The sequence below is a fragment of the Suricata suricatta genome, chromosome 8 (assembly GCF_006229205.1).
Source record: "Suricata suricatta isolate VVHF042 chromosome 8, meerkat_22Aug2017_6uvM2_HiC, whole genome shotgun sequence".
NCBI classification, from domain to species: domain Eukaryota; kingdom Metazoa; phylum Chordata; class Mammalia; order Carnivora; family Herpestidae; genus Suricata; species Suricata suricatta.
The window spans coordinates 95,624,464-95,652,459 of record NC_043707.1 but is presented as its reverse complement, the minus strand read 5'-3'; the positions used below and the strand labels follow the sequence as shown (position 1 = coordinate 95,652,459).

Here is a 27,996-nt window from a genome sequence, read left to right as displayed (position 1 = left end):
TTTTATTCTCCAGGTGGTTTCCTCTCTTATCTTACCTGGGCAAGAAGCAGCATAGCCTGGCCACCTGGTGTAAGAACGTGGGAGATTTAAGATAAAGGAAGTGACACTAAGGATCTTATATTCAGATGATGGCTGGATGCATGGATGGATAGATTCATGGATGAATATTAGATGACTTGTCTCCTATCATCAGGTCCTTATAGAGAGAGTCCAGGACTCCAAGCCTAATCTTCTGACCATTCCTTCCTTTGTGACTTTTGGATTGAAAATCCAGTTCCCCAACTTCCCAACTTTCCCAAATGCCATTCACCCTAGAAAGCTTTCTCAGAGGGTAATTATGAGCTTTGGGATCTCTGAGCTGTTCAGACGGCCATGGGAACTCTGAGCTGTTCAGATGTGAGGCTACACTTCCCAGGGTGTACACACAGAGCAGTAATTTGCCCCATGGGTTTCCCAGTGCCCAGTGGTCTGTAGAGCTAGTTAATTAAAAGCCATTTTACAATTATGGGGAATGACAAGGCAGCAGCTTGATCAGATATTCTCTGTGGAATTCTATTTTGTTCCCTACATTTTTGCCCCAAAGATCAATGTTTATACTTAAGTCAATGCTCTGGCCTCTGAAATCCTGATGTCTCAATCCAAATGCCCATTCACCACTTGGATGTCTACCAGGCATTTCAAAGTCATTTCAAAGTTATCATGTCCCAAATGAACTCCTGACCTCCAACCTCATCCATGCTCTTTTCCTAATCTTCTTCATCTGTCAACACATTATTTCAAATCTTGGAATCATCCATGATTACTTTTCTTATACCTCACATCCACACTACCAACAAATCTCATCACCTGTATCTCTGCAATATCTCCAAAACCACCTGAGCTTCTCATCATCTTCAAAGCTACTACCCTTTTCCAAATCGCCATCATCTCTGTGTGAACTATTTCAAAAGTTTCTAACCAATCTCTTTGTTCCCACTCTTGTGCACTGCATTAGTTAGTATTTGTGTGTATTTATATATGTACACACACACACACATATACACACATATGTATATACACACATACATATTTGGTGTATGCATATGTATGTACATGTACATCTATGTTTGGTACTCCAACTGAGACCCAAATCAGCAGTGGCTTGAACAAGACCAGAGTTTGTGCCTTGCTCACGTAGCAAGCTGGGCGGAAGCAGTTCAGGGCTGTGTGGCAGCCCAGTGTCAGGCCCTTGTTTTTGTAGCCCCACCCTCTGTAGGGTATTTCCTTTGCTTACCTAGCCCAACATTGCTCACCACCTTGTCTGCATTCTGCCCAGCTGGGAAGAAGAAATGGAGAAGGGGAAGGCCCACATCCCCCGCTTTTGTTTAAACTGCATGGCCCACAGATTGTGCCCACTTCCCGTTGTACACACCGTTCAGAATATAGGCAAGCAGCCACACCTAGCTACCTGGGCAGCTGGGAGCAGCGATTGTTCTGCGGTGCCAGCAGTCCAGCTAAAAATCAGACTCTGTTGCTATGGAAAGAAGGTTGAACATGAGTGGATCTTGGGGTATCTGATATACGCATACCCTTATGGTCTGCTTTCCCTGCAGCAGCCGATGTGAACATTGTAAAGTAGCCAGCAGGGCATGTCACTCAGTAAATGACATAATGGCCCTCAATAAATATTTGTTTAATGCCCCCACTTAATAAATCCCAACCGAGCCTGGAATCGTAGTCGGTACTAGCTAAAAGGAATCTCAGATAATATTTAGCACAATGGTTTTCAAAATTATAAAGTCTCCTGAGAAAGCTTTTATGTAAAATGGAAAAATGTCAGCTGCCCTGGTTGAAATCAAGGGTAGCCAGGGATCCCTTTCCTTTCTCTTTCTTATCTCAGTCCAGACCAAGTACAGATCCAGAGTGACATTCTCAAAGCTCTGTGGACCACAGTTTGAAAAGTGATTCTAGCAGAACATCTTCACATGGGGAAACTGAGGCCCAGGGAACAACAGGAACTGGCTCCTTCGTACGTGGCACCGTGGTAAGTGCCTCACACACAAGAGCCGCAGCTGACTTTCCCAAGGTCACACTGCAAGTGAATGACAGCTGAGGCTGGAGGCCAGGGCTGCAGCTTTCTGGTCGGAATGATGAGGTCCCGGTGCCAGCAGAGACCGGTCACTGTCCCTGCAGCACAGGGCAGTTGTGCAGGCCAGAGGGCATTCCTGAAGATGATTCTTATGGCAGCTGAGTGCCCTCATTTCAAACAATTTGTACTCTGCCCGTGTTTCAGCACCTCCAGATTGGTTGTGAGGTTTTCTCTCCACAGGGAGAGGTGAAGACACAGGAGCATTGAGGAGCCCTTCGTTTGAACTTAACTAGCTCTGAAAACTTGGGCCAGTCTCTTATTTACTTTGATAATAGTATCGGCTTTGGTTGGTGTAAAGATCAGAACAAGGCGAGGCCTGCAGACGGCAGTGGAGATGTAAGGGGCTGCTCTCGCTGTGTGGGCAGTGCGGCTATACGCTGCCTTCTGTGCCCTGAGGGGCTCATCAGCTGCAGTAGAGACAGATGAGAAAGGGAGCCAAGAATCCCAGGTGCCTGGCAGAGAGCAGTGCATCTGTGCGTGCTGTAGGGGGTGCAGAGTTAGGGTGGTGAGGGAGGAGACAGGGTCATGCCTGCCAGTGATGGAATAGTGAGAACCCCGGGGACGGGGATTAGAAGGAACCTCAGAAAAACCTGGGTGTGGTATAGGACAGGACTTCTCAAAAGTGTGAATGAACTTTGGAAATCATCTGGGGATCTTGCTAAGCGGCAGATTGTGGCCAGGAGGCTTGGGGCTGGGCCTGAGATTCCTTCTCTCTCTCTCTCTTTTTAAAAATTTTTTTACATTTATTTATTTTTGAGAGACAGAGAGATAGAACACAAGTCAGGGGTGGGGGCAGAGAGAGAATGAGACACAGAGTCTGAAGTAGGCTCTAGGCTCTGAGCTGTCAGCACAGAGCCCGACGTGGGGCTTGAACTCACAAACTGTGAAATCATGACCCGAGCCAAAGTCGGACCAACTGAGCCACCCAGGCGCCCTGATTCCCTCTTTTTTAAAACAAATTTCTAGGTGAGAGTGAAGCTGCTGGTTCTGGCAACACTTTAACAATGCTATGGTTAAAAGAGACCCCATGAGTGCAGGACTCAGACCAGCCTGAATCCCAGGCTCTCCTCTCCCCTCACCATCTGTGGACCTCAGGCAGTGCCTCGGCCTTTTTACCTCATAAATGAACACTTTGCACCCTGACTTCCAATGTCTGGAATTCACCTCTCCTCCCCAAGTGGGACAGGAAGCTAGACGCACTTGGTGTGGAATGGGCTACCTGGGAGTGGGGAAGTGATCACCTCCCCACTTCGCTGCCTCTTCTCCATCAGCCCCAGATGCCACCCAGTTCCTCCTACTGCCCGTGTTGTTCTGTTTCATCTCCCTCAGTTCGCTTTTCTGAGAAACAGAGATAATACCTGCCTCTCCGGTTTGTTGACAATGTGGATGTTTGCATGTAGTGAGCTGTCCAGTCTTCTTGGAAGCAATTAGACCCCGCCCCCAGCCATCCCATTGCCCTGTCCCTCCCCCAGCCTAGGGTTTGTCCATCTCTCACAAGACCCCAGTGTCATTCCCCTAAGACAGGGACCCTCATTTCTTCCTGTCTTAGGCATGGGCAAATACTGGGAAGCAGCCTCACTGGGTCAAAACAAACACTGGGGGAGGAGCCAACCATCTGCAGGAGCAAGATAAACCACCAGCTGCTTCCTGCCTGAGACGTGAGTGCTTAGGTGACTCAGCTCTTTATCCCTCTGCCAGGTGGGAAGCACACTCACCTGCCTCTCTCTCTTGGGTCTGTCCCTCTCTGCAATGGGGTGGCAGGACAGGAAGAGGCTCACAAGTGGCGAGATTTGAACCCAGACCCTGGAGATTTTATCTATTTTAGAAATGAACTTTTTGTCTTAGAGGATGCATGATGCTCTGTGATTTGGAGCAACTTGCTGATTTTTTTACATGTTTTACCTGAGACAGGATTAATATATGAGTCTGGAGACAAACCAAGTTTTTGGAGGACAGATTATGCTTTGAATCTCAGTCCTGAGCTGGTGACCTTGGTCTAAATTACATCATCTACAAAATACAACAAAAGCAATACCTACCTCACAGGATTGTTTTGAGGGTTAAGGGTGTTCATATACATATAATATTGCCTAGGACATCATTAAGCATTTAAAGAAATCTCAACCATTATGAATAATACAACTAAATGCAGGCTCGTTCTACCACTTCCTTGGTTTGTAATCTTGGATGAGTGATTAGCTATTATGTACCTTGGCTTCCTCTTCTATAAAATGGGACTGATACCTACCTCTCTCACCTTCTGTGAGGACTGCACAATCCGACTTCGACAATAAGGTCCAGCCTGAGGTTTGATGCAATATAGTTGATCATGGGAAACCTTTCTTGCTGATGTCTGGTGCTTCCTTCCTGTGAAAAAGACAAATGAGTGTAGTCTCTACACTCTGGGTCTCTCTCCCTTTTTTTCACTCTCTCTGTTCCTGGGAAGGTGGCTGCTTTCTCTCCCAGTAAATTTGGGGAAATAGCTGCACATGCTCAGTTTAGCTCTGCTGGTCTTGGGAGCAAGTCTGTCCCCAGAGAGCACACACTCTACTGTGACTCTCCTCCACCCTCTACTGCCCCAGTGTCCTTGCACCTAAATAGGTATCTGCCAAAGCCATGGTTCCCTGGCTGACTCATTTGGCCCCCAAACTAGGATACATCTTCCAACAGAGCATCTATCACTAGTAAAGGAGATATTTAGTCTTTGTCTTTACTTTTGACATATTTCTCAAATTGTTCAGAAGTGTTATTTATAGAGCCTCTCTTTAGAAGGGCCCAATTAAATGTTTGTTCTATTGGCCTTTTACTTAGCATTTATTGGAACTCCTCTTCACCAGGAATTGAGCCAGAGATTAGGAAATAAATGAGACAACACCTGCCCCTCAAAAGCCCACTATTTACGATAAAGAGGACAGGTGTGTCCACAGAGACAGTGCAGTACGAGCAGGGCTATGGGAAAGAACCAGAGGTACCTTGGGTGGGGGTGTGAGGCCCTCACCTCATTCTAAGTCTCTGAGAGGTATGGGAGATGAACTCAGGGATAATATTGGCAGCGAGGAACTATGGTATTTTCAGTACGAGGAAAGAATGAAGGATTGAGAGAGTCAGAGTAATGGCATCATGAGCACGGGGAGGGGGCAGATGACATGGTCAAGTCTCTAAAGACCTTGACAAGGCAGCTTGGGAATGAGTCCAGCATCAGCAGGGCACCATGGGTCCCCCCACGCAGCCTCCAGGGGAGGACAACATTGACCCTGATGGAAGACTGAGGTTTAAAATGAATAGGATCTCTGGCTTTGTCGATGTTTGAAAATTTCCATTTAAACATTTAAAAACAAAAGGTATGTCTTGTAGAAACGTTTTTATTAAAAAAAAGACAGAACTGAATTTTTAAAAGCAGAACTAGACTGTGCTAGGAGTCAAAAGTTGTTGAAAATTAAGTAATCTGGCCAAGATAACATTAAGGGAGCCACTTCCTGGTAGGAGAGGGAAGACAACCTAGTGTGGCTTGGAAGCAACACTTGGAAAAAATAAAATCATCTCACATTTATATTCAGCAATTTGAGACTCTCTATAAATGGGTTATAAATTGAATTTCGACCAGAAGAGAAATAAATAAGGGAAGACAAAAGCATGGTAAATAGAAATACAAAATAATATATAAGAAAGATGTCCAAATACCTCAGGATTCAAAGAACTGTAAATTGATTTCAATCCTCTATTAAAGGAATCCATTGACACAGTGATCATATTTGCTATCTATTTTTATGTTTATTATTTATTTACAGAGAGGGTGCACGTGCATGAGTGGAGAAGGGGAAGAGAGAGAGGGAGAGAGAATCCCAAGCAGAGCCCAACATGGGGCTTTATTTCAGGAATCGTGAGATCATGACCTGTGGTGAGATCAAGAGTTGTACACTTAACCTACTGAGCCCCCCAGGTGCCCCTTTATATTTGCTTTCTTAAAATTCTTTCTTTTCTTGGCTCCCCTACTGTACACTCTCCTGGAACTCCTCCCACATCACTGACTGCTCCTTCTCAGCCTCCTTTTCTGGATGCTTCTCCTCCTTCAGTTCTCGAATTGAATTATGGTAGTCCCCTAGTGGCCAATCCTCCCATCTCTTCTGTCTTGCCTACATCCTCTTTAGCCCCTTGGCCTTAAATAACATCGGATAACTCTAGATTTACACTACCAGCCCACACCTCTCCCTTGAACTTCAGACTCTTTTAACCCAACAGTCCCCTTGGTTATCAAATATGCCTACTGGAACTGGGGGAATAGTGCTCTGGAAATCGCCCATCCCATCCTTCCCAAGGCTTTCCCACCGGCACTCCCATTTTCTCAATAGCTCAGGCCAAAAGCCATGCAGTCATTCTTTACCTCTCTCTTTTTTACTCGCAAGATCCTGGCCCGTGGATACCCCTAAAACCAATTTTCTCCCTTTACTTGCCCCATTATACTGGTCTTCTTTTGTAATTCCTAGGACACCCCAAGCTTGTTTATACCTGAGGACCTTTGCATGTGTTTCCCCCTTCTGCTTAGAACAGTATTTCAGCAGCCTGATCTTCATATAACATACTCTCACTTCGTCAGCTTCCTACAAACACACTCACTCCTCAGAGGATTTCTGTTTGACTCCCATAAATAAAATACCCCTCTCCCCCATACTCTATTCCTTCACCCAATTTTATTTCTCTTAACAACACTTTCCTCTATGTCAAACTATATTTCATATGTATTTGTTAAGTAGTCTTTGGCCATTTTTTCTGACTACAGTGTAAGCTTCATGAAGACTGGAACTTTTTCTTGTTCATCACCATATCCCAGTCACTGGAACAATGCCTGGCACATAGAAAATACTAAAGTAAATGTTTTTATACCAGTGAGTAGATGGATGGATTGATGTATTGATGGATGGGTGGATGGAAGGATGGATGGATAGATTAATGAATGCAAAGAGATATACAGGTTAGGAGCTGGTGAAATGGTCCAGATGAGAAATAATGAAGGGCTCAATCAGGTCAGTGTAGTGGGGATGGGGAGAAGAGGGGAGGTAGGGGAAATTAAGGCAGCCTGGAAGGAATCAGCAAATCAAGCTATTTGGCATGGGTGACTGGGCCTTTGTTGGTGCTTCCTCCCAAGATAAGATACAGATATTCCCCAGCAGGTGTTTTGTAGGCAGCTGGATTCATTCATTCACTCATTTATACATTCATCCATTCCAATCACCTGTTCCACATATGAGGAACCTGAGAGCCAAGGAGATAAGAGTATTTTCCTGGATTCATACAGCAAATTGCTTAAATTTGAGAGTTCACTCTTTTCCCCCCATTATACATCTGATAGGCAACTCAGTTTTCTGGATTTTGCCATTGCCCAAAATAGTTAAGTTTTCAAAGGTTTCAGCATATGAATGCCAGTTAAGAAACTTCCCAGAAGTCTCCCAATTCCTCGTTATGACCTTTCTTTGTTACTTTCCAGAGACTCAACCTTTGTCCTCCCTGTGGAGCTCAGGCCAAGATTGGAACTCCAGATGGCACTGGTTCCATCTGATGATCCCACTCTCATGACCTCATCCAAACCTCTCAAAGGCCTGACCTCCATAGTTCATCGCCTTGAGGGTTAGGGCTTCAGCATGAACTGGGGTGGGGGGCACAAATAATCAGCGCATACAGTAAATGCCCTATAAAGTCTCCTGTGTAGCCAGGGTGTTAAGGAAACCCCCACTAGGATACATACGCATGTATGCCCTGTGGGATTTAATGATCATAACAAGGGAAATAATTAATTGGTGTGCATGTGGGGGGGGTGCCCACCTGTGCTCTTTCCAGGTTTTATTGATGCCATTTATAAATGCCTTTTCCCAGCAGCCCCCGTGGTTTTGCCTGCCCGTGGTGAGAAGGCAGTTGCGTTCTGATTCTGGTCCCCCAGGCAACAGCACATTTCCTCTGAGGCTGCTGCAACACATGTGTGACCTCGCAGGTGCAGGTCCATGTGCAAGCCTGTGTCCAGCTCAGGGGAGCAGAAGAGGGTGAAGAGAGCTAGGTCTGTGTGGAGAAGCTAAGCAGAACCTTGGCTGGCTGTGGAGATACGTGGGCACAGTGCGCGAGCTGGGTGTGCACCCCAGCTCTAGTGCCCACTGGTGTGGCTGAAGCTCGGGGTTCGGGATGGTATCATCAGAGATCCGGAGAGAGAAACCCTTAGACCAAAGAAGTGTGTGGAGCAGCCCCAGGGAGGAGCCCAGGGGTTATTTCAGACAGGACCGTGTGAATGTATATAGATAGTCCAGGATAGAGGAGGCGAGGCACAGGGCCTTTGGTAAGTGTGTGTCTATGTCTTCTTCCCTTTGGGGATCTGCTTGCCTGAGCCCCTGTTTTCCTGAAGCTGAGGGAACACAGCTGGGGCTGGCGATCCATAGTAGGGGAAACTCAGCTGAAAGTGGTTGGGTCTCGGGCCTCCTGTGGGAGAAGCTGTCGAGGGGCCAGGCTGTCTGTCTCAGTCCTTAGGGTTGCTAGAATGACAGGCCTATAGGGGCAGAGAGGGTGGGGTACTCCAGGAGAGAAGGTGGCCTGGGGGTCTGGACGTGGGGTCAGTCCTGCCAGATGCAGGATCAGGAGGCCCTCACTGAGTAGCAGTAGGAACAAAACTGACAGTTTCTACTTTTCTGCAATACAGTGACATTTAAGAAGAGACCCAAAAGAATGAAATGGATCAGCCAGGTCAAGAGGGAGGTAGGGATTGATCAAGGCAGAGAGAAGAGCATGTGTCCCTGGCTAGGTAGGAAGAATTTAATGTGTTATAGAAATGGAAAGAAGGCCAGCGGCACTGAAGGCAATGAGCAAAGGCATGAGACAGAGGCAGTCCGCATGGATAAAGGCCAGCTAATCCCAGACCGTGTAGACCATGGGAGAAGATTTAGAGTTTTAAGTACAAGAGGAAGCCAATGGAGGATTTCATGTAGGAAAACGTCAATAAAATTTGCATTTCCAAATGATTTGGATAAAGAATAAGGAAGAAAAGCAGAGTCAGAGGGGATCTGGGGAGGTTTTTTAGGGTAGTCATAACAGAAATCCAGGTGAGAGACAGTGATGGTTGAGACCAGTGTGGCTAAAGCAGAGGTAGAAGGAAGTGGGTGGATTTAAGAAATGTTTGGATGGAAGAATGAGCCTGGTTTGGGCCAATACGAAAAAGAAAATGATCAAGAATGGCCCTGAGTTTTTGTCATGAATAATTGGAGTCCCTGAGAGGGCTGAGGGCCACCTGTTGAGCCGGGCCATTGTGGAGAAGTTTCTTTAGGGACATAGAGAGATTGAGAGTTTGGTTTCTGACATACCACATTTGGGATGTCCATTGAACAGGATGGAGATGCTATTGCAGTTGCGAGCAACTTCCTGGCCATAGAAGTGGATGGGATTACCTGGGGAGAGAGTGCATGGTGAGGACAGGAGAGCCATATAGAATCCTGAGGAATGGACTAATGGAGGAGGCCAACAGGTGGCTCCCCCTGAGTGGGGTGATGTTTCCTCTTGATCTGAAGAGGCCAAAGTAAGGAGAACCGTGACAGCACATGTCACCCTACAGTGAAACATTTGCTTGTCTCAATTGTCCAGTAGACTTTAAGTCCTTCAAGGGTGAAGAATGGGAACACAGTGTTTTTATTCTGAAAACCATAACATCCAGCACAGGTGGCACTTAAAATGAACCATGCTCTCTGCTAAGAGCTTTATGTTAATACTCCAAAATGGTCTAATCTTCATCATTTTAGAGAAGAGGAAACTTGAGTTAAGAGAAGTTAAATCATTTGACCACATCACCATACCTAATAAATGGCGAGGCCACATTTAGAATCAGTCTATCAGACTGAAAAACATAACCTTCCAAGTTCAGTGGAAGAGAATTTTTGAGAAGTACCCTGTGATAAGTGTCTTTTGCTGTAGAGAAAATTTGCACCTGACAGTGTTCATTTTATTAATCTTCATGTTGCAATTTTTGCATTGTGTCCTATTTAATGACTCTTTTCCTACTCTGATGTCATAAAGATATTCTCTTGTATTGTCTCCAAAAAATTTTTAAAGATTTATATCTTTAGTGCATCTGGAATTTGTTTTTGTAAATAGGGTAAAGCAAGCAACTAATTTTATTATCTTCTTGTATATATCAATACTTAGCTGCCCCAGGACCATTTATTAAATGTTCTTCTTGTTTTTATTTTATTGTGTTTTTAAATTGTTTTAATGTTTATTTATTTTTGAAAGTCGGGGGAGGGGCAGAGTGAGAGGGAGATACAGGATTGGAAGCAGACTCCAGGCTCTGAGCTGTCAGGCCAGAGCCCAATGTGGGGCTTAAACTCATGAACTCTGAGATCATGACCTGAGCTGAATTCAGGTGCTCAACCAACTGATCCACCCAGGCTCCCATTATATATTCTTTTTAAAGGACTCACTTCCTTCAATGAATTACAATGTCATATCCGACATTTATTCATCAACTGTGTATTGGGAATCCACTATATACCAAGTACTGTTCAAGTCCCTGGGGAAAATGTTGAAATGCACTAAACTAGGGAGGTCGAGACACAGTTGTGGAAACTAGAAGAATTTCAGTATGCCAGAACAGTTATATGCATTTTGCAAAATATCTACATCCAATTTTTAAATTATATAGTATATAAATAATAAACATGTATTCTCATTTTTTAGGCTCCACTTAGTCCAATTCCAGGAAGCCTTCTAAGATCTCTCCTCTTTTGGAGGTGTGGGGGTGTTCTTTTAGCCCCATATGAAGTTTCTGCTCTAACACAAATCACATTATGTCCCTGCCTGTTCACTTATTTTCCCCAACAAAAACCATCTTGAGAACAGAGCCTCTGTTATTATTGAGTCAGAGCCTTGGACGAGAACTTGCTTCAGGTCCATATTTCTTAGGTAAATGGATTCATCTCCAGCACTTTGGATATAATTCTTTAAATACAGGGGCACAAAGGACCTAACCAGGAAGAAAGCCATCTTGCTATGGGTCAATCACAAAATATGGAATCCAGAGGATGTAGAGAGAAAACTTTCACCCTTCTCTGCCTAGTTCCCTTTTTTAAAGAGGTCCCTCAGCAAAACGAGGGAGAGGAAAGACCTAACAGAGGACTCCTCCAGGAGAGCTACAAAGAGAAGTCCCTGACGGCAGCTGTGTGACCGCCCCAGGAAGCAGCCTGTCTGGTCTGGAGCCGGAAGACGGGAGCTCCTAGGAGAGGTCTCCGTGTCAGAACAAAGAGAGGAGGTAATGAGATCAATAAAGTGCTCAATGTGAGAATGTTTGAAAACAACAATCCATGAGACGATCTGATGAGTTTGAAAAAAAAATTAACCAATGGTGTTGCATAGTCATTATAATGTAAACCCTGATAAATCTATGGGACAGAGCACAGATGGGAAGGTGGTATAAGGAATGCTAGATATTTGGATCGTAATAGAAAGACAGTACAAATGTGTACATGTGATAAAACAGGAGATAGTAAACTATGCGTGTTATTTAGAAATACAGAGGTAACTGGTGAGTGAGCTCAGTGGGACGAACGGGGCTGCCTTTGGAATACGGAGCCACGGAAACGGTGAAGGGCTTGCTGTGTTTCCTCAGGAGGCCGAAGCTACTGTTTTCTTTTTAACTATGTGCCTCTATTAGTTTGATGAAATACTTTATTTTATTAACATTTTTTAAGTTTATTTGTTTATTTTTGAGAGAGACAGAGACAGTGCTTGAGCACGGGAGAGGCAGAAAGAGGGGATAAGAGAGAGAATCCCAAGCAGGCTCCATGCTGCCAGCACAGAGCCCAACATGGGGTTCAAACTCATGGACCTGTGAGATCATGATCTGAGCTGAAACCAAGAGTTGAATGCTTAACGAACTGAGCCCCCCAGGTGGCCCAGTTTGACGAAATATTTTAAAACCTAAGTGAAGCACTGGCTTACAAGGAGAGTTTTAGGCAAGTCGACTTCCCATCGCGCGACATGACAAGCAGACTGACAGAAGTCTTGCTCATTTGGAGAGCTGGCTTATCTTGGCCTGTTTATTTTGGCCCAGGGAAGGCATTCCTCTGACTCCTGGCTTCTGGTTTAGAAGTGGAGGGAATGTCGAGTGACCGCTTTTGGCTAATGACAGTGGCCCCCGTGAATGAGTATCTGATTTACTCATGTCTGATCTTGACAACAGCTCTTTAAGGTGGGTATTATTATCCCAATTTCACAGATAAAGAAACTGAGGTTCAGAGACACTGCCTTGCCCAAGGTCAATAGGCTAGTTAGAGGTGGGGTAAGGACTTGAACTCTGGTTTGCTGACTCTAGAACACAAGCAAGTCTGGATAGCAAGCTATCTCTAAAGTCACATCTAGATGGGTCCTCTGCACTGCCGTACACCCGATCACATCAGCCTCAACCCCTGCTATGTCCATCTCCTCACACTGTAGCAAGGCCAAGTCCAGCCCTGGTTCTGCTCCAGCATGGCCTGGTCCCCATCACCCCTGCTGACTCCTGCCCTCACCGTCAATGCTTGGATGTATATCCTTCCATTTATCTTCTAGATAGATGCAAACAGGTGTCTTTCAAAATAAATGGTTATCACATGATACATATAGTCATATGCTTTGCTGTTTTTCTTCTATGTTCTGTCTCTCCCCATCAGCTAAGGTTGCTCCAGATCATTTATTTTTCACACACAATCTATAGTCTTCTACAGTGTAAATGACCTTAATTCATTTAATCTCCCTTTATATTTCTATAGGATCATTTATCACTATCTTATCACTCTGATCCTTATAGCAATGCTTTTGGCAGAGATGTTCTTATCCTGGCTTGTAAAGATGAAGAACGCAGTCTTAGGCAGTTAATTCTTTGGCCTCAGCCACTAACTTGACAAGAGAGGCTTGACAGCAAATAATCACTATCCAGAAATAAACCCAAGATTCCAAAAAGTGCCCCTCCATGGGCACTGCTTCCAGCCACAGGGAGATGCTTCACTCCCTCCCAGCGATAGCCAAGGGCCAAAGCCTAGCTGGTGTGGGGACACGGAGGTCCAGTCCCCTCTGCCTCAATTTGGACAACCCTGAAGAGTTCCCTCAAGTGCACGCTCACTGTAGGGTCCGCTGAGGGCTGAGATGTAATCACACTATGGTTCAACCTCTCCTCTGCACAATCATGCTCTCCTCATTTTCTCACAGGTGTATTTCTTGAGAGCACTTCCCAGTCAACCTTGTGCGTACAATCTCAAGCTCCCAGAGTGTCTCCAGGCAACTGAGACTAAGATGCTACTGTTTTGGAATGTAGATGCCTCTCTCCTTTAAATAGTTCTCCCTCCACACCTTCTTTCCCCTTGTTCATAGCATTTACCACTATCTGATATATTCCGTATTTATTCATTATTTGCCTTCCTCTGTCTCCAGAGAATATGTTTCATGCAAACAGAGACTTTGCTTTGTTCCCTCTTATATATCCAGCTCCTAAAACAGGCCTGGCACTATTTAACAATAAAGGATTGCTAAGTTATTTGCATAAATGATTCCTTTGAGAATTGTGGAAGCAGCACGAAGAAGTGGGTGAGATCATATTCTTTGGTAGCAGACAGACTGCTGGAGTTCAACCCTGTTACCAAGGGCAACTTGGGGCAAGATTCAACCCATCTCAGGCTCAGTTTCCTCACCTACAAAAGAAGGCAAATAGGACCTACATCACAGTATTTTTAAGATAACCAAACAAGATAATGTATACAAAGCCTATAGTGCCTAACTCAAAGTTAGCTCAGAAACCTGTTAAGTGATAACTATAATTCTGAACAGACTTCTCGAAAAAAAAAGGTAATTATAAAAAATCACAATTCTAAGTTATTTTTCTAGACCATTGGGTTAAAATACTGGGGAAAAATACAATTAGGCAGTAATTATCTCTCCGACCTGCTGCAGGAATATTTTCCCTAATTACAATGTAGATTTCATTAGCTGGTTCTGCAACATTCAATCCAGGACACAAGAAGCCCATTGGACAAATTACCACTTTGTCCTTGCTGGGCACAGAGCCCTTCATCTGAGCATCTAGAGCTCTTCTGGGCATATCATCGTCATTTGTATCAGGCTGCAATGGTAGGTATAATTTGGGAAATCTGAGATGTTGGAGAACTGATTTCAAAGCTAAGGAATACAGAAGTCAGAATATGGAAAGAAGGTTTGACTTCAAGTCCTTGTTACTTCATCCACTGGCCAGGATGAAGGCCTGTGAGGACAGGAAACCTGTCCAACCATCCATCCATCCACCCATCCATCCATCCATCCATCCATCCGCCCACCCGCCTATTGAACACTAGCACTGATGGTTGGCAGCCACAGTGCTAGACCCTGGAGGTAGGAATGAACAAATTCAGTTCTCAAGGAGTACACCCTCTAGTGGAAAAGAGTGAAAATAGCTCCATACCAGGCAGTGAGCGTTGGAGTTAAGTGGAAAGTGCCATGCCGGGGCCCAGTCTTTGTGTTGGGACCAGGGATGTCAGGCGAAGCCTGCCAGAGAAACTGATGCAAGTCAGTCAAAATTCCAGGCAGAGAGAATGACATGAGCAAGGGTGGAGTCTTGAGACATGAGGCGCCTTAGTGAACTCTGAATATTGGAGAAAGACTGGGATATAGAATGCCAGTCAGGAAATAGGGGTGATGGATCCAGAAAGGGCAGAGATTAAAAAAAAAAAACAAAACAGGAGGGGATTTGAAATCGGTGCTAATGATAGTGGGCTATTGCATGGTCTACAGGAGAACAGGGACCCCATGCAATCGGCGTTTATAAGAATCATGTGGTCGGCAGTGGGATGCGTGGTTCCGAGGGGAGGAAACTAGAGCTGGGTTTGGGTAGGAGTGAGGCTGGCAAGACAGGAGGTCAAAATAGCATCCAGGCCACACAAGAGCCAGGAGAGGGGATCAGGGCCTGAGCCAAGGCCAGCAGAGTAGTTTGGAGAAGAGAGGCTGAGAGGTGCAGCAGTGGGAGGTCCACTCCACGGACAGGCATGCGGGAAAGGAGGGCAGAGGCTGTCCTGTCAGGCTCCGGTAGGGTGACTAGGAGGGTGGTGGTGCCAGGCTCTGCAGACGGGCGCTCTGCCGCGTAAACAGGGCCTGCTTTGGGTCAGTGGGGATGGGAGTTCTCGGAGTCCCTTTTTGGACGCATGGTGTCTGGAGCGCTTGTGGGTGGTCAGAGATGCTCTATGGTTGTGGGAAACACAGAATGGAGCTCAGAAGAGAAGCTGGATGGGAAACATGTTCTCGCTTACCAAGAGGGTAAACCGTACTTTCCTCGCAGGCTCGCCTCGAGAATGAAATAGCACAGGGATGTGAAGGTACGTCATAACGTGAAAAGCACTTTGCCATGTTACGAGAATGAATGGGCAACTCAGTTTTAGGACCCTCAGGTTTATATTGACTTTACCGATTATAACTAGGATCTATGAATGCTAGGAACCGACTGTGCTGTGTCCCCCACCGGGTGGACCCCAAGTCCCTGTCCTGTTTCTTCCCCTGGGGGGAGAAATTCCTAAATGTGGTGACATTTCCTTAGGCTCCCTGGAGGCCTGAGTGAGCCAGGACACATGCCCATTTCCTGCTTCCTCTGTCTGGTGTTGGTCTTCACCTCCGCGGGCCTCCCACCGAGTTGCCCCCTTTACTGCTTCCTACCGGTCAAGGTTCCTACAGTCAACCGAAGGGTTGCACGTGGGTAGTAAGGCCCTCTGACGTTGGGGGTTTGGCCCCCCGAGGACTGCCATATCCCACATCCCCGCTCCCACCCCCGGTTCTGCTTCCTTCTGTGCTGCCGGTAAGTGAGAATGAAGGGTTCTCAACTCATGCTTGGGAGGTTCTCCGGGCCACAGTTCGTCAGGCCCCAGGTGCATTCGGTTGTCTGGGGTGCTTCTCCCTACACATGGTCCTCTGGGCATTAGGCTCGTGTCTTACCCATGGCCTCAGCTGCTTTTGCCCGCTGCCCGGCTGACTCATGACCACTAGTGTGGTCTCCATCCTCCGTCATGCGAAATGTGTTCAGCTGTTAGGCTGTCACCTGGTGGGTGCTTTCCTTTGACTCTATTTATGCATGTTACATGGTAGCCCTGACTTCTAGCCACACACAGTGCACTCCGGCCTCACAGAAATCTCCCTGTCATCCGGCATGGGCACTGTCTTTTCCTGTCACTGCAGTACTGCTCCCCTGGCCCCTCTGGCCCAGAGTACCTCTCCCCTTCTCTGACTGTCCAAACCCTGCTCTCCATCTCACATGGAAATGTTTTAACCAGAAATGCAGGGTTGCTACTGCGTGGCCCTGCAAAACCCAAAGACCCTGCCAGCTCCATGGGGCCTTGCAAGATGCATAGCTGGGCTCTGTGTTGGGTTGGCCCAGAGGCAGGGCCATGGCACCCCCATACCATGGGGCAGGGCACAGGCCTCTCCTTCCCTGTCAGTCACAAGAAAGCCCTCCAGTTCTGCAAAGGCCTGTTTTGCTTGGTTGTTTGGTTATTCTGCTTTTTGTTGCGGTTGTTCTCTTTCCTAAGAGAGGATACCTCTCTGGGTCCAGAGAGCCAGGTCTGCCCAGAGAACACGGAGGCCCTCCGCCTGTGGGCGGAGTAGCCGGGCTGTGTCGACTCCCTGGGTGAAAAGGTGGTGTCTGAGGGCATCTCTCAAGGTGGAGAAAAGACTTGAAATGAGCCGGGGCTGCCTCTCCTGATCTCTCGGCTAGCTTTGAGGATGCCACCTGCATGCTCCCCATTTGCCCACGTGCTCAAAGAATCCAGAGCCTGTTTCACTGCTTGACCTCAGATGGCTGAGGCATCTCTGTCATCTTAAAATGCATGCTACCTCATTGCTTGCCTTTTAATTTCAAGTTGTTTTCTCTATGTGGAGGTGGCACAGGAGAGAACGCAAGGGGATGGGTGCAAATGTGTGAGCACCCCCTTCCCCAGCGCACAATGATGAAACCGCTAAAGCCTCATGATTATTCTGCTCATGTTGTACTTTTGATTAGAAAGTGCAGCGATGTTACAGTGTTACCCTCTCACCTGCCTTTGTGATTTTAAGGAAACTGCAGGAGAACACGCCTTCTGGAGCAGGCTACCCTCACTCACCAGCTGATTCGCGTACCAGAAGATCTCTCTGTACTTAGAATAACAAAGACCTGCCGCTTCTCTGAAACTCTCACTCTTGTCCTGACTCTGGGGCTTGTTACACAGAACAGAGTCCTGCCTCAGTTCTCCTCTCCTCCTTTTGGTAGGCTGGCATCTGGGTGTAATAGAACTGATTTTCCCTCAAAGGAACTGCTGCCTGTTCTTTTCATTCTCTTTCATTTGTTCAATTGTTTATTCATTCATCAAACTGCCAGTAAATGCCTTCTTAATGTATGCACGGTATTATAATAGGCATTGGGGATACACCATTTAAAAAAGGCAGGATCCAAGCTATTCAGAAGCTCACAGTCCAGTGAAGGCAGCTGAAAAGGAAAGAGACAAGGAAAAGCCAACGTGACTGGGGCTGTGACAGAGGGCTCAGCTGAAGGGATCTAACCCAGTCTGGAGTGAAGAGTCAGGCAGGCTTCTAGGTGGAAGGGATGTATGAATTTAGAAGGTCACACGGAAGTAAGCCAAAGTTGGAACCTGGAGATGTGTTCGATGGGAAAGGAGAGGTGTGTATAGACCTGCTGGGTGAGGCTACACATGTTGGGACTCACCAAATAGGTCAGTATAATTAGGCCAAAAAGTGTGTGTGTGTGTGTGTGTGTGTGTGTGTGTGTGTGTGTGTGTGTGTTGGAAGGGGAGAAAGATTGGTGAGAGAAGCCAAGAGAAGGGAGCCTAGAGAAAGGACAGGCGCACATCAAGGGTCTTCTGAGCATCCATATTGGACCTGGTGCAGAAAGCTTAGCAAGCCTTTGGAGAATTTTAAGTAGAGCACTTACATGCTAAGATTTGTGCTTCATAAAACAAATAGAACAAACAAAACAAAACAAAACACACCCGTCCAGCTGCGGTATAGAGGATAAAGGGAGACCTACTGGAAACAGAGAGACTATTTTGAAAATGCAAGGTGTTCTTTTATAATTCACTGTTCCCAGGCTTGGCCATGATGGAGAAAACAGAGAACCATCTTGACGCACAATTTCTATACGTAAGGTCCATTCTTTCTGTCTGGGTAATAGACTAATGATCCTAATAATCCTGTGGCTTCATCTACAGGCTTGTGCTGGGGTATAGTGTGTGCAGATTCTATGAGCAAAGGCTTTCTTGGCTGCCCAGAGAAGGCAAGGATTCCCATGAGCTGTGGTCCAGGAGCACTGGCAATGGGAAGGCTGTGATCTCTCAATCTGGCCTTGACTGCGTCTGTGATGTGGACACATCACTCCTCATCTCGGGGTATCCATTCTCCCAGCCAAAAGTCAGATGGAACTACACCATTCCTTAGGTCCTTTCTAGCTCTGAACTCCACAACATGGACAGTTTGGTGAGCTGGTTTTAGAATCCAATGGATCTCAGTCTGAACTCCGTGTTTGTCACTTCGGTGCTGCATGACCTTTGATAAGTTACTTAAACACTCTAAGGCTAAGGCTGAAATGGGGATAATAAGATTTCTTGCAGGGTAGTTGTGGGGATTAAATGTGATACTGCACATAAAGTATTTAGCACTGAATCTATCTAGACAGGGAGGGATGCCATTTTTATAAAATACCTTCACACACAAAAAAGGCTAACCCTGAGAGACCATGAAATAAGGAAACTCACCCTTGATCGCATAATGTCAAGGAACTAGACAACTGAATGTTTCACACTGTTTACAAATTCAGCTCTGCAATGTTTTCTGACCTCTATGTCGTCAGCCTTACAGATAAAGATCAAGTGTGCTCATCCACTGTGACAGAGCGCCCTCTGGTGGTGTCAGAGTTAACATTTTCATTAAGATGATTGAAGAGCAAATGCAGCTTTGTGGATTTATAAAGCAAACAGCAAGGATTTGGGGGTTCGTTAATCTTAGATAAAGTTAATATAGCTAATCTTAGATAAAGCTAGTAAAGTACCATTAATTATATCACTTCTAATAGTAATTCTTCAGTCAACTTTTCCATAAAAGTCATGTTCCAGGCATTTATTAGATCTTGCAGTTTGAAAAGACAAAATTACATTTTAAATTAAAACATAAATTATATTGAACATTCAAATTGCACATAAAATCATCCCAGTAGTTCTTTATGCCATGAAGTTGAAAATAATTTGGCATCACTCAAAAGGATGGTGCAATAGCAAGTCTGGGGTTTTCTATGGGTGGCCTTGCTGTAAAATTGGCTGGCTGGCTTTGGGCAAGGTGCTACATTTCTGTGGACCTGTTGCCTCATATGAGGATATAAGACTCTAAGGCCGATCATTTCCAGGTCCTTTCCAGCTTTCAGATTCCTTGATTTGCGGGGGATACATTTTCCATTTTCTTTTAATATGAGGGCTTTGGCTTCAGAGAAGCTTGATGTCAACTTTTCTTTATGAATTGGAGGCTTCAAACACAGTAGTTTAAGGCTCATTTTCAGATGAGTTTGAAACATTTTGTAAAGTCAACTCTAGCTATCTGTAGTAGAAATGGCTGGTCATTAATAAAGATTCATGTTCTCCTTCCATAGGGTAGGATTTTGTGCAGAAGCCCATTTGGTGGTTCTTATTAATTTTTTTTTATTTTAGAGAGAGAACGAGGGAGCATGAGTGAGAAAGAGGGGCAGAGGGAGAGAGAAAATCTTAAGCAGTCTCCATGCATGGCATGGGGCTCGATCCTGCAACCCTGGGGTCATGACCTGAGCTGACTTCAAGATTTGGATGCTTAGCTGACGGAGCCACCCAGGCGCCTCTTCCAGTCCCTCTTTGCATTGAGGTGGGACCATATGACTAGTTTTTGATAAAGAAATATGAGTGAAAATGATGTGTGTCCTCCAAGCCTAGGTAGCTAAATACCAAGTGTGTGTTCCCCCATTCTTTCTCGTTCCCCTCATCCTCAAATAGATGACACTTGAGCTACACGGAGTCGTGAGGTGATAGAGCCACATGGGGAAGCACCCGGGCACCTGAATCACCTGCTGGAGACGGGCTGCCCAGGAGCGCCACCCAATCAGAACACCTACAATGGTGTGAGTGAGAAATAAACTTCTAATGTGTTACGGCACTGAAAATTACGGTTGGGTATAGCAGCTAGCTTTCATTATCTTAACATATTCTCCAACTGCGTCATGCTGAAATCTAATTGTGGGCATTGTATCAAAGCAAACTGATTTCATCAAAGCAAGTTCTCAATCTCTGGGAAGGAGGAGAGGTGAGGAGAGCGAGCATCAGTTTACTCAATGTTTGTTTCCTGATTAGGAAAATGGTTCTGTTCTGCAAAAGGTCTTATCGAGATTTCCTTTGAACTATGTTACACAAATCGAGTCCGATGCAGACGATCTCCTGGTTGTTCTGGCTGTGGGTGGGCATAGATGCTGCGATTCCTGCTGACTCATACCTTCAGGTGTTTCGGAACAAAACAGAGTTCAGTGATTGCTGATCTGGATAAAATACACTAAGTCATTAAATAGCTTCTGAAACTTTCTGACTTGTCTGCATTTGGAAGTGACCTTGTTAATGGGGGAAGTTGGGAAAGAACAGTAACGGATAGCAGAGTGATCATGAAGTCTCCTTTTTGATAGCGAGAAAAATATGCAAGACAAAACCAAGGGTTTTCCTTAGCTGTCTCTCTCTGCAAACACTGACACTATTTTATTTAAGCCAGCATCCTATGGGAAGATAATTGAGAATCAGTGATGTAGAAACACATCAGCAACAGTAAGAAAAACCATTACGGTACAAATAGGATTGCGGCACGATGCTGGTCTGGAGCTATCGGCGGAGCGTGATGCTGGTCACAATCCGAAAATTACAGCAAATGTTTAATTAGCAGGCATCCAGAACAGCTGTACAGAGAAATGAACTTCCAATGAAATAAATGTCTTGTGGAATTAAAACTCTTAGGGTTTTATTGTACTTGGCCACCTAAATTATATCATTTAGGAGCCTGGGGTTTAAATTGGTTCTGTAAACAAGATGATAAATGTGGCTGTTACTATGAGGAAAATTAGCTTATAGAAATTGAAGATTTCTCTTCAGATAGTAACAACATGGAAAGGGCACATAGATCTTGCTTCATCTGGCAGCTAAGCTTCTAGGAATATATTCAGAGAAATATTAAGTGTGCAAAAAAAAGAGTATTTTTCAAAGAAAAATGGAAACACCTAAAGGTCATCAATTAAAACCATGATTGAATCAACTATGGCAAATCTGTACTATAGAATGCTGTGTACCTCTTGTAAAGAATGAATAGATATTTATGTGTTGATGTAGGAAGAAGTCCTCAATGAAAGGATAGAAATTGAAGATATATCATATGATCCTCTTGCTCCTTGTTGTTCTTCAAATTCATAGTGTAACTTGAGGCCCAAGGGTGCAAGAGCATCTGGCTCTCGGGGCCCAAGTAGACCAGGCTTGGCCACTCCCTGCTTACAAAATCCAAAGGTAGAGAGAGGGAGTGATGGTAAAACAGGAAAGGAATTTATTTCTGTGGGGCTAACAGCAGGAAGCCAGTGGACTGAAGTCACAGAGGTCATCTCCAAAGTACTGAAAATATTTCCAGGTTTATATTAGGAAAATGTGAGTCAATGGTGGGTGGGTGCACACAGGTGGGTGGTAAAGATCAAGTCGATAGATCGTTGTCTCTGGGAAAGTCATGAGGGTTCTTGCTAGTGTCAGGCAGTCTCTATTATTTGAAAGGGTAGTTTCAGTCCCTGTAAGGTTGCCTGCCAGGTCTTTACCCTGAGTTAAAAGATAAACTGCAAGAAGAACTTCATCAAGTAGAAAGTATAGACTGAGGTCAAAATAAAGGGAGTTGAAGTCCTCTTTCGAATCCCCACTGTCAAACACTGGTTCATCTCTACAGAAGGTAAACGGGCGATGGCCATGCCTTCTGTAGCTACTTCCTGCTGACAGGGATGATGTAGGGATTTTGGAATGGAAGACTTTGACAGGTAGGAGAACTTCATTTCTTGAGTCTCTCCTGAAATAGATACTAAGGGCTTCTCTATGCTTTTGCTTAGAGCACACACTCCCATTTGACAAATACAAAGACCAAAACAGAAACAAATAACCAAAAAGAAAAAGAGTAAGAAATATAGCAGGGTATATTTCTGTTTGGAAAATCTAATGTAGCCAACTGCTAAAAGGATCTAGGGCTAGGGCATTTATAGCAGTGATGTATTTTTTTAAATCTTTCGTGGCTTCAGTTACATTTTTTTGAGTAATGTTGAATATACCTACAACATTCTGCTTTAATGAGGGCACAGGTCCCTCTTTGGGTTACAGTCAAGACATCGAAGGTCATTTGGTTTTGAAGGACTGTTTTTCAAATTTGTGTTGCTTCATCATTTAGGAGGGTGACTGTGTGCTGGGTTTGGTTAAAGGCAGTCACTGTATGCTTAGCTAAAGCCTCTACTTGTAATCTCTATCAGTAGAGGTGGCTCCCTAGACAAATATGGCTAAGGCGAAGACCATGAAGAAGCTTTCTTTGCTTGGTATCTGGCTTTTAACAATACCCCAGTTATGAATCACTGGCAGTTGGGAGGTGATCTTGGGAGATACGTGCATTCTTGAGTCCACCATCCAATCCAGTCATCCATCCACTATTTTCACGAGTCCACAAGTAACCCCATAAAGTGGGGGTATGCTCTGGCTTTTAAGTAGTGAATCTGCCATCCCAGCCACATAGAATCAGCCAGGGTGATAGCTGAGTTACAAAGCTGTTGGGAAAGTCCATCCCCTTGTCCTGCTGTTGAAATAATCCTATGCCCATGGGGGCCTTTTATTATACCCAACGAGTGACAGGGATGGAGACCATCTATTCCTGGGCTTTTATGGTAATTTCTCTATAGAAATCACCTCAAGTTGTCTACCTTAGGCAAACAACATTCAAAGATAATTAGAACTAGAATCTAATTCCACAACAGTATGTGTTATTGAAACATAATTCTTCCTCCAAAATCACCTGCATTTCCATCAGATAGCCCAATGATGACTAATTTATTTATAAAACAAGTCCAATTTTAACAAACGTGGCAATTTTTATTTACTTTAGCACAGCAAGAATTGTGGTTGACCATATATTATGTTTGTTTTAAATCTGCTTTGCTGGAACTTTTCATAAGGAATTTCTAACTGAACTTTTCATAGGCTCTCAAGGCCAGAAGCCATGCCAAATACTTGCCATAAAATTTGCCTGCAATGCCTGTAGATTTGCATGAATTCCTCTCCTCGAAATATCCTGAGGTCCCCCAAGTATCCTGAGGTTCCTCTATCTGCTGGGAAGTGACATTTTTTACTTACCTGGTAACACTGCTGGGAACTCTGTGAGCAAGGAATCAGGTTGACATTTCCCAAGGACTCTATTGGCTCCATAAAGTCAACCTTAGTTCCTTAAAGCTATCTAGTCATGGGGCACCTGGGTGGCTCAGTCTGTTAAGCGTCTGACTTTGGCTCAGGTCATGATCTCACAGTTCGTGGGTTTGAGTCCTGTGTCGGTCTCTGTGCTCACAGGAGCCTGGAACCTGCTTCACATTCTGTGTCTCCCTCTCTCTCTGCCCCTCCTCCGTTCATGCTCTCTTCTCTGTCTCTCAAAAATGAATAAGTGCAAAAAAAAAAAAAAAAGCTGTGTAGTCATGTCTACCCTTGCATGTCTCTCTCAAATATGCCCTTCCAGTCAAAGCCTTGGTAACATAACTAGTGTTTCAAATGGTATCCCGTTACAAGATTCTTAATGAACTTCTGCAAATAATTATAATGGCCATGAAAGAAACAATACTCACTGAGAGTTTCTGAATTCTAGAGTGCTCAGGTAGGGAGAAAAGTTCAATATTTCAATTTGTTTACAAAGGAGTATTTTATCATGTTTATGTAAATCATAGATATATTAAAATAAAAATTTTCCTTAAACCTGGACTCTGGGAGATCAAACATTAGAGAACCAGCAATGTTTCAAACAAGAGTCACAAAAGCTACAATCGTCTTGCTCCATTTATTCAGTCCATGTTACTAATTCTCGTTCTGTTCGAATGCAGCTTTCCCGATAGTTCTAGAAATTCTGACTCAGCTGAGTTTTGCCATCTTAAAGATAACAGAAGCCTGTATTTGTCAAAAGTCCTTTTCATGAACCTCCCTGAAGATGAAACATATTTTGCAAGGGAATCAGAACAAGAACCATAAATGACAAAAGACGCAAAAATGGGCCTTGTTAAAGATCTTATAAGAGTTGCCTGCAATGCAGTTGACAGGGAAACCCACTTATTTCTGTGACACACAGCATTTCAATAATTAGAGCGCTAAGTGACCTTACATCTGGACATATTAAAACTTTAGGGTTTCCATAAATTTCTAGAACAGTTATAGCATTTACCCATACAACTCAAGAAAGTTTATCATCATTTAACAATGCTTCCATATAACTTAACACACCAAATAAAGAAGCCTAATTTGTAAAAAAAAGACTCCATTTACAATTTGAATCTTGGGAACTTTGTTAAAAATCTGAGGTTTTAAAGCACATGCTTCTGCTAGGGATTTACCCAAGGGATACAGAAGTGCTGATGCATAGGGACACATGTACCCCAATGTTCATAGCAGCACTTTCTACAGTAGCCAAATCATAGAAAGAGCCTAAATCTCCATCAACTGATGAATGGATCAAGAAGATGTAGTTTATATATACAGTGGAGTATTACATGGCAATGAGAAAGAATAAAATCTGGTCATTCATAGCAATGGGGATGGACCTCGAGGGTGTTATACGAAGTGAAATAAGTCAGGCAGAGAAGGACAGATACCATATTTTTTCACTCCTAAGTGTAAATGGAGGAACTTAACAGAGGACCATGGGGGAGAGGGAGGGGAAGAATAGTTGGGGAGACGGAGGGAGGTAAACCATGAGAGACTCTTGAATATTGAGAACAAACTGAAGGCAGATGGGGGAGGGGGAGGAGGGAGAGGGGGTGATGGGCATGGAGGAGGGCACTTGTGGGGATGAGCACTGGGTGTTATATAGAAACCAACTTGACAATAAACTATAAAAGAAAACAAAATAAAATAAAAAAAGCCCATGCTTAAATAGGATTACAGATCATTACAAAACTCAATATTTAACTAAAGTGTCAGTAAGAGATTCTAAAGGCAAATAGAGAACAAATTACACAGTTAGCAGAACTTCACTCTTTTAATATGAAGAAGATTTAACTCTTTAAAGTAATCAACATGATAAAGACAACATAGAAACTGTTTTTTGGGGGGAGCCTGAGTGGCTCAGTTGGTTAAGCATCTCACTCTTGATTTTGGCTCACATCATGATCTCATGGTTCATGGGTTTGAGCCCCACATTGGGCTTACACTAACAGCGTGGACCCTGGGATTCTCTCTCTTCCTCTTTCTCTGCCCCTTCCCCACTCTTGCATGCCAATGCGCTCTCTCTTTCTCTCAAAAAATAAAATAAAATAAGATGAAATAAAATAAAAACAACAAAAAAAGAAAGTTTGGTTTTCTGGGCAGATAAAAAAAAAACTTTGTTTACTATTTCTTAAGAGTAGACCAACAATCTTTTTAACAAAGAGAAAAAGCAAATCCCAATCTTGGAGTGTTATTTTAAAAAATCCATTCATTTCAATATTAGTCCTCGCCATGCATAAAATTCTTTTCTGAAGATTCCTCTTACAAACCTTCTATGATTTCTTATTTCATTCAGATTTTCTCCTAAGCTTTCCCTCTCTTCATATAAACCAGTCTCATTTTAGGACAAAATTACTTTCTTTTCCACAAGAATGTATTCCCATTCCTCATATCTTTCTTATCAAAACCATATCTCCCTTTCCTTGCATACGAAGTTGCTTTATCATTTTCTAGCAGTCTTAACTGCCTTTATCAAGATTCTCACTCAGAAACCTCAGCTTCCAAGGAAAACTAAGTAGTAACCTACTGTAAACTGTCCATTATACCACAGTTCTTTAGATCAAAAGTTTACAACTACCTTTTAAAGTTTCTGGAAACATGTGCTTTTCCATAATAGAACCTTTCAATGAAGCATAAAGCAGATCCCAGTACCTTTGGTTTCTCTATAATAAGAAGTCAATAGTAGATAAGATTATATTTAGTAATTAATGTTTCAGTATTTTACCTTATTTGGAAAAGATTTAGATATCCAATTAGTTCAAACCAATTTATTACTTAACCTAACAAAACTTCAAAGATTTAGGTTACTGAAGATGTTGAAAGCTATAAACCTTGTCATTCAACCTACTTGCTCTTAATTATTACCCATGAAATCTTTATGAAACAAACACTAACTTTCATTTTAAGTCCAATTGAAACAGACAAAACATGAGTGTAACTAATTCAGGTAGAAGTTGATTCTCTGCATTGTATTTGCTGTTGGTAACTCCACAAGACACGCCCGTTGTAATTAAGCCACCAGACTTAAATTGGATTTAATACCAATAGGTTACACCTGTGCCCAAAGTCATTCACTCTGTTCCCTACTGCCAATTTCACCTGGGGCTCCTGTGGGGCAATCTGAAGTGGGCAGTCTGAGCCCCTGGGCCCTTTCATGATGACTCGGGAGGCACTCGAGCTTGAACCTCATAAGGAGGTGGCAACAGGTTGGGGTGCTTTCGCTCCTCAATAGTCAGGGTAGGAAGCGCAGGAGCAATAGGGCCGGAGGCAGGGAGGATGGTAAAGGCGCTGGCTGCGTTCGAGAGGCACAGGCAGCGGTGCAGACACAGGAGAGGTAAATTCAAGGTTGGGACTAGCACTCCTTAATCTCTGTCTCCTGTCTCTCTTCCTGCTTTTTCTCTGGTTTCTTTTCAGCCCTTTGCACCATTTATTCAAAATATGTTCTAATCGTCTTTCTTTGGGAACAGAAGGTGTATTCCCCCATCTTCCTAGGTCAAAGTTCAGAAAGAACACAGAAAAATCACAACTGTGACTAAATGAAGCCCAGAGTACCTACATTCACATTCATTCTTCCCCAAAAGTCAGCTTCACAGACTGAACCAAATGGCTTCCCAGACAAACTAAGAGTCAAAGGAAACTGCCTATTTAGAGGCAACCAATGAGAGGGAAAAAAATCTGAGAAAGCCATTCAGTGGCCATCTTTTCTCTGCGCTTAACATACATGGGCCACACAGAATTAGAATAAAAAACCATCCTCTTAGGGGCGCCTGAGTGGCCCAGCTGGTTGAGTCAGACTCCTGACTTCAGCTCAGGTCATGATCTCATGGGTCCTGAATTTGAGCCCAGCGACCGGCTCTTTGCTGACATTGCAGCACCTGCTTTGGACTCTCTCTCCCTTCCTCTTTGCCCCTCTCCTGTTATGCAAGCGCTCTATCAAAACAAATAAACTTAAGAGAAAACAACCCAAACGTCTTCTTAGTCATATATTTATAACCAAAAGCCCAGTCAGCCAGTACTCTCTCTGGGGGTGGGAGGTAGGAGTTGGGAGGGGATAGTTAGCATTCCTCGATTTGCACACACACAATTTCCAGCAGAAATCTCCCCAAATGCATACCCTGTATTCCCGTGTACCTCACGGTACCTTCACAAATTACAACAGCATCTGTCACAACTCCAGCTGCACAAACCTGAACAAATGGGTGATGAAAACCCAAAACAAACGGTTCATAAGAACCCAACAGCAGGCAAACAAGGAAGGTTAGTTGCCAGAATGCGCCTAAGGGGGTAAACTTACCAGGAGCCAAATTTCTCGCACCTGCTTTCTCTTCAACTTGTTGG

General features: G+C 44.2%; 1 long non-coding RNA gene across 1 annotated transcript; it reads right to left on the bottom strand.

The window, feature by feature from the left end:
- Positions 1–27,989, bottom strand: LOC115300323. The gene is made up of 3 exons (XR_003912600.1): positions 27,953–27,989; positions 4,377–4,495; positions 1–64 (listed from the first exon to the last, which is right to left on the bottom strand). It is a non-coding gene; the product is annotated as an uncharacterized LOC115300323 (long non-coding RNA).
- Between the last annotated feature and the right edge of the window lie 7 nt (positions 27,990–27,996).